Raw genomic sequence first — 8,029 nt, 5'->3', positions numbered from 1 at the left:
TATTTATTTATAGAGTGGATATACCTAAACCTTGCTACAACACTTATAGGCAGTGTACCTAATCGTACAGTAGTGTAGTTTTTAGTAAGTCCGGTTCGTTCCACAGGGATCTAGCCAAGTTTAACGCAATTTTTTTAAAACTATATTTGTAAATATATAAATATATATATAAGTAGTATTATTATTATAAAAGGGGGATTTTACCGTTTAATGACCGGTTTGTCGATATTAAAACTTTAGTCGCAGTTAAAACCTAATGTAAAATATTAAAAATAAATATAACTTAATTTAAAGCGTAAAGTAAATGACAATAATTAAAGTGCGATAAATTAAAATGCGGTAAATAAAATGACAATAAATAAAATTGCGATAATTAAAAGTGCAATTAAATAAAATGACAGTAAATAAAAGTGCGATGAAATATGAAATAAAGGAATTATGCTTATTTAAACTTCCGTAATCATGATGTTTGACGTGTTGATTTTAGTTTATTATCATGGGTTAATTGTCCTTTGTCCTGGATTATTCGATATGTCCATCTGATTTTTGTCCATAACAGTCCATCAGTCATTAATATAAAGTGTGAGTGTCCTCGTCAAATTATCCTTATATTCGAAGTCAAATATTCCAACTAATTGGGGACTTAAACTATAATTACACCAATTTTCCTTGTATATAATTCACCCCTGTTTTAATAAGTCCATTGACTATTAATCCATTCCCGTGTCCGGTTAAATGAACGATTATTAGTACTTATAAATATCCCGCCCATCGTGTCCGATCGAGTGTATGTGGTTATTTATAGGTACGTCCAATTGTAAATCTTTATATTAAATTAACGAACTATCATTCAATTAAAAAAATATAAAGCCCATTAATAGCCCATAGTCTAATTTCCACAAGTGTCGTTCTTTTGTCCAAACCTCAATTATGGTACAAAGCCCAATTACCCCGTCTTTAATATTTTAGCCCAACATCACGATTACTTCAATTTAAATAAGCATAATAATAACTTAGCTATGAGACATTAATTTAAAAAGGTTGAACATAACTTACAATGATTAATAATAGCGTAGCGTTACACGGACAGAATTTCAACTTACACACTTACAACATTCGCTAACATACCCTTATTATTATTAAATTAAAATTAAAATTAAAATTAAAATTAAAATATTATATATATATATATATATATATATATATATATATATATATATATATATATATATATATATATATATATATATATATATATATATCAGAAAGATAGAGAGGATAGAAAAAGATGTAAAACATTCGACCAAAAACTGCGCAATTTATAGATGTGGCCAGCCTTTCACTGCCATACGATCGCATGGAAATTGTGCCTTCTGGCCATGCGATCGCATAGCCTGGGAATCCAGCTCACAATTGTTTGTTTGCTAGTTTGCCGATGATTTTAATAAATAATATAATATATATATATATATATATATATATATATATATATATATATATATATAATTTTAAGAATTAATTATATATTATATTATATTCATGTGCATAGTTGACTTGTAATTTTTAGTCCGTTGCATCGAGCGTTGAGAGTTGACTCTGGTCCCAATTCCGAATTTTCGAACGTCCTTGCGTACAATTTAATATCTTGTATTTTGCGTTTTGCGGCTCGTACTCTTGTAACTTTTAGACGTTTCTCATCAATAATTTGAACCACTTTGATTGTACTTTGTACTTTGTAGCTTTTTTGGTCGTTTGCGTCTTTAAATCGTCGAATCTGTCTTTTGTCTTCACCTTTTAATATTTAAACGAATATCACTTGTAAATAGAACAATTGCAACTAAAAGCTTGTCTTTCTTGAGGGTTAATGCTATGAAATATATGTTCGTTTTTAGCATTATCAAATATTTCCACACTTGAGCGTTGTTTGTCCTCAAGCAATATAGTCTTGAAATAAAAATACTAGAATCACTTATTTATTCTTCACACTTTGTACATCAGTGATTTTGATTTGGCTGTATAAACAATGATAGTAATGATGTGGTTTACAGTCTCACTTGATATGAAAATTTAGATCCTTTAGGAAATTGGATCTTTATGAAAATATTTGATCTTTTTGAAAATTCAATCTAGCTTTTACCCTAGATAAGTTTTCCGGAATAACCCTTCACCGGTGTTTGCAAATTGTTTTTGTGGGTTTTGTGGGTTTCAGATTTGAAAATTTTAGCTCAAAACCTATGGTTTTGTGTCACCCACTTGCTAACCTTGTATTAGGAAAGCAACACGTCCAGTATACTTGCTCCGTATATTACCTTTCGGTAAACTACCGTTCGGTTGTAAAGGAAAGCGTTGAACAAGCAACTGTTGAGGTAATGTCCCGTGACATGCTTTTAATTATGGTCTATAACGTGTCGGATGCAATTACTATCCTTTGTAGGAGCAATAGTAAAGATCACCCTATAGTTTTTTGGTCTGGCACAAGGTCCTGTCTTCGACCATGCTATGCAACCACCGTTCTTACGGTTGATACCCGATTTGGTTCAGGTAACCTAATGAATTCCAGGTGAATTCCTAGGATTTTACATTCAATGGTAATGAACGCATTGAAAATAGGGTTTTCAGAAAACAAATCGGTTTGTAATTTTGATCAAAATATTTTCTCGTTCAAGCTCGAGTTTAGATATCATCGAATTCCATGAGTTTGTAATTCTCAATCTTTAAGGTCAATCTCAAGAATTGAGTAATATCAGTCTTAAAAGCTGATTTTTGATCTTTAAGGAGATTATCCTTTCTGGGGATCTGATTCATTAGTCTTATAAAGCTAATTTGCATGGCGCCCTCCCCATTTTACGAGACAGATCCTCTCATGGTTAGGATAATTCTGACCACTTGGCGACCCTGTTTGATGTTGAGGTCCATGGATTTCCTGCTGATTTTAGAGATGACTTTTCTAGATTTTTCGTCAACCTACAGCTGGTCTGGACGACAACTTCCCGACCTAAATCAAGAAGCGCGTGTCTTTTTCGGAAGACTTTACTTCCTTTTAATGATGGAATTGATTCATCGTGTAGATCCATCTATTCTTTCAAAGGTATTACAATAAATCAGGTAAAACTGATTAGTTTAGTCCAAAGCAAAAGTACCTCCAATAATTTGTACCAAATATATGTGATATGTGTTTTAAAGAACTTGGTAAATTATTCCCACACTTAGCTTTTATTTATTTTTTTCTTTGCCTTTTTATTCTCCTCTTTTCCATTTTAAATGAATTCTAACGTTTTGGGTTGTTTCTCCATTTATGTTCTCTCCGAGGTAACAATAATTTCGGCATTAACACCTAGTTTTATCGTTCATAAATATGTATAAACATGATTTTGAATTCATTTAGTTGAAAATTTTTCAAATTTTCACAAAATTTGGCAATTAAACTAAGTGTAAACCAGAGAGAATTTATAACCCTTCCCTACACTTGAGATCATGCAATGCCCTCATTTGCATGAAATCAGACTATAATTATAAATTCATGAGGGTGATTAGTGTAGAAAAGTGATTAAAAATACCGAGTTTGCAAACATATTATTTTATATCACATTTGATATATTGCGTCTTGTCGTCAAAATTAATAGCTTTTGCTGAACTTTAATGTCAATATTTGAAAATGCGCTGTTTTACCCTGTTTTGTACATAAGATAAACTACTAACATATATATATATATATATATATATATATATATATATATATATATATATATATATATATATATATATATATATATATATATATATATATATATATATATATTTAAAACCTTTATTTATTAAAACAATTTAAATGAATAATTTTTTAAAATTGTGTTTCCTTTTACTTTAGGTAGTTTCAGTACGTTTACCTAGTCCGTCCCTTAACAAAATTTAAAATTTGTCGTTTTTAAAGCGATTGTTTTAAAAGTAAAGATTTTTGGTTTTTTAAAATTTTTTTTTTTTTTTGTATACTTTAGATCAATAAAATTAAAAATAATGATAACAAAATTTTTCGCCCCGCCCTCGGGTAAAGCAATTTCGGTTCCATGACCTAGTCTTCAACTTACGATGAATTTTAGAAATTATTTTTTAAAACTTAATTAAATAAAGTATTTTTTTTTGTTTTTTAAAATCACACAAAAATTAAATTTAAAAATGCGTATTAATTTAATACAAAACCTAAAAAAAATAAAAATTCAGAATGGGGGAAGAAAACCAGTTCTTTAGTGTCTGCTAGTGGAAAAGACCAATCGAATTCCATTCTCGGAACTACACGAGAACAGAACAACTAACTATAGACAGTATTTTCTTTTTAGAACATTTGAATCTCCCCACACTTAAGTAGCTGTGGTGTCAAAATTGTGATTAACTTCATCGTCAATTTCTTTTGGACCATAATCAACTTGCATATCTGTGACTTTTACTTTAAGCCATTGGTCGAATTCCTGTGTAATATCCACAAATTCAACTTGTTTCGCCTTTTCTTTAGGCGATAGATTGGATACTAACCGGTTACATAACTTAAAGTTCCCCTTGGTTCTAGCATCGCGAATCCGTTTAATAAGTTTTTTCATTGAACTGTTTATAACGGGGTCATTTAATTTCGTATCAACGATGGGGTTCTTTGATATCAGATCATCATTAGGTGTTACTTCATCTTCCCTACACTTAGGCGTTTTATTATTGTTAAGCACTACCGTTGAAGTTGGTAAAACAATATGATTCTTACCAATCGTTATTGTTGGTTCAACGGTTTTGGTTGGTGGAGATTTAGTCTTTCGAATCACAAAGGTGACCGATTTGTCACCATCACTAAGTGTCATTCTACCCTCTCTTACATCAAATAACGCCCTGGTGGATGCTAAGAATGGTCGACATAAAATTGGAGGAATGTTTGAGTCCTCTTCTATGTCAATGACAATAAATTCGAATAAAAAGGTTAATTACCCACTTAAATGGGTAGGTTGTCAGCAATTCCAATTGGGTGCCTAATGGTTTGATCAAAGAGTCGAACACTCATTTTCGTTGGACTTAACTCACCTACTCCTAATCTCTTATATAATGAAAGAGGCATAACACTCACACTTGCACCTAAATCTGCTAGTGCATCATACATGACACAATCACTAAGTAGACAAGGAACAATAAATTCACGCGGATCACCCAACCTGGGTGGAACTTTTGGTGGAACTATCTTCACCGGGTTTACTTTTACAGTTTTTGTTTCTTGTACTTTCTTATTCTTCTTCTTCTTTCCAGAGGTATCACAAATTTTATTACCTATCACTTGCTCATACTCAACTCCTTTTCTTGAAAACGGGATGGATGGTCTGTATGGTGCCACCACTGGCTTTACATACTCGGGTAGTGGTGGTGGCGTAACTTCTTCATTGTTACTCACATCAAAAACCTTCCCATCTTCTGATGCTTGTTTTTCAGAATTCGTTGGAACCATATCAACATTCTCATTTCGAGGATTTACTTCAGTATTACTCGGTGGCTTTCCTTGTTCCCTCTCACTCATCATGCTAGCAAGAGTACCTACGTGTTTTTCTAGATTCAAAATGGAAGGTTGTTGAGTTCTTAATGACTGATCAAACCTCTCATTTGTTTGGGTTTGAGATATAATAAATTGTGTTTGAGATTCCATTAGCTTTGCCATCATTTCTTCTAGATTTGGCTTTTTCTCTTCGGTTTGTTGTGGTGGTTTATATAAGCCAGGTCTTTGTTGATTTAAAGTGTTGTTTTGAGTTGGTTAGTTATTCAGACCTTATTGGTTGTACGAGTTATTGTTTGGCCCATTTGGATTGTAAAGAATGTTTTGATTTCGATTGAAGTTTGGCCTTGGAGGTTGATAATTATTTTGATAATTATTTCCCGGCCTTTGGTTCATGTAGGAAACATTTTCTCGTTGTTCCATCGTTTGTTCAATGTGACAATCTTTCGTTAAGTGTGGTCCACCACATTGCTCACAACTGATTCATATTGCGTGAATATCTTTATTCATCTTTTCCATTCATCTCTCGAAAGCATCTATTTTTGCGGAAACGGAATCAAAGTCATGTATAGAATCGGCTCTAGCCGCTTTAGATGAACGAAAGATATCTTTTTCCTGGTGCCACTCATATGAGTGGGAGGCTGTGTTATCAATAATTTTATAAGCTTCAGTTGCGGTTTTTTCCATAATGGAACCACCAGCTGCTATATCGATGTCTTTTCGTGTAGCAATGTCGATACCTTGGTAGAATATTTGTACTATTTGATAAGTGTCTAAACCGTGTTGAGGACATCATCTTAACAACTTTCCGAATCTTGTCCACGCCTCATATAATATTTCATTTGGCTTTTGCGTGAATGTAACAATTTCTCCTTGAAGTCTCACAGCTTTGGATGCCGGAAAGAATTGTTTAAGAAAATTTTCAATTAAAACATCCCATGTATCAATCCTTCAGGTAACGATTCTAACCAATCTTTGGCTTCTCCCTTTAAAGTCCAGGGAAATAACATGAAATAGATCTGTTCATCATCAACTTCTCTGATTTTAAATAGAGTGCAGATCCTATTAAAATTTCGAAGATGTTCATTTGGATCTTCCTTCAGCGCACCACTAAATTGGCATTGATTAGTTACTATGTGTAGGATTTGTCCTTTGATTTCATAATCTGACGCATTAATGTCTGGTTGCGTAATTGCATGACCTTGGCCAGTGCGTTTAGCTCTCATTCGGTCTTCCATACTTAGAGGTTCCAGATTTTCAATGATTGAATTTGTTGAATCTGAATCACTAAGGAATTCTGATTTAATGGTTTCTTCCTCGACAATCTCTTTTTGAATGATTGGTGGTTTCGGAGGAAAGATTAATGGTTCAGGATCTCTGAATTGTCCCTGAATATCCTCCGAATTCTCAATTGTGAGGTCGGGTTCAAAAAATGGATTATCGGAAATTTGAATTGGAGTACTTGGTTGACTGGATGACGATTCTAAAGAAAAATCAACGGCGACAATATTGGCTAGATGTCTTGATCGAGTTACAGGTGGTGAACGTATAAAAGGTGGTGAACGTTTTGCTCGGTGCATTCACTGAATATCCTATTAGTTATAAAAGATAAAAATTATATAAGTTATCAAATTAATAGACTTTTCTGATTTTGCCCACGTTTCGAATAGCTAATAGATGCAGCACGCAGCCAGGACCCTTTAAATCGGAAGCCCACAACTCGCCACTAACAAATCCAACTATTACTACGAACAAGAAAATTTTGGATGTCTATCAATTTAACTACTTAAAATAATTTTTCGTCGAAATTCAAAGAAATTTTAGAGAAGAAATAGAAAATTGTATGTCCTAAAAACTAGAGCGTCGAGAAATAAAGAAGAAAAAGAGCGCGTCGGAAAACGTCAAAAAATAAAAGGTCGAAAAATAATAAAAAGAACGTAGCGCGTCGAAACTTAAAAGTCTAAAAACTAAGAATTAAAAGTTGCGTCTAAAAGTATTAAAGCTTAAAAGGAATACTATATCCAAAACGGCAATAACTTAAAAAGTACTAAAATCTTAAAACGGCGTCGCGAAATTCTAAAGCGCTTAAGTCTTAATCTAAGGAAAAAGCACTTAAGGGATTTTACGGCAAAGCCTAAAAATCTAGAAATATAAAATAACGACGGAAAAATACTAAGTTACGAACTAATTACGAACGAAAAATACAAATTACGAATTAAACTGATAAAAAGATACGAAAATATAAAAATAAAATTAAAGTTATAAAAATACATTTTTTTATAAAAATATTATTTTTATATTATTATTTTATAAAAGTATTAAGTTTATATATTTAATAAAGCTAATTAAAACTAAAAATACAAAATAAATAAAACTAAACTAAATATTATTATACTTAACCCTAATCTTAATTAATTAATAATAATAATAATTAAAATCTAACCCTAATTCGATGGATCCAAGGTACCAGACCTGTCTTTTCACCTCATGCGACCGCATGAGGTTTCTTTGTTC

The 8,029-nt window shown here is 32.0% G+C and overlaps 1 non-coding gene across 1 annotated transcript; it reads left to right on the top strand.

Moving 5' to 3' along the window:
• The first annotated feature begins 6,290 nt into the window (after nucleotides 1-6,290).
• LOC139869589 (small nucleolar RNA R71) lies at nucleotides 6,291-6,397 on the top strand. The gene has a single exon (XR_011766192.1). It is a non-coding gene; the product is annotated as a small nucleolar RNA R71 (small nucleolar RNA).
• The last annotated feature ends 1,632 nt before the right edge of the window (nucleotides 6,398-8,029 follow it).

This window comes from Rutidosis leptorrhynchoides, chromosome 9 (assembly GCF_046630445.1).
Source record: "Rutidosis leptorrhynchoides isolate AG116_Rl617_1_P2 chromosome 9, CSIRO_AGI_Rlap_v1, whole genome shotgun sequence".
Lineage (NCBI taxonomy): Eukaryota > Viridiplantae > Streptophyta > Magnoliopsida > Asterales > Asteraceae > Rutidosis > Rutidosis leptorrhynchoides.
The sequence above is the reverse complement of the archived record's forward strand: the minus strand, read 5'-3'. Positions and strand labels throughout refer to the sequence as shown.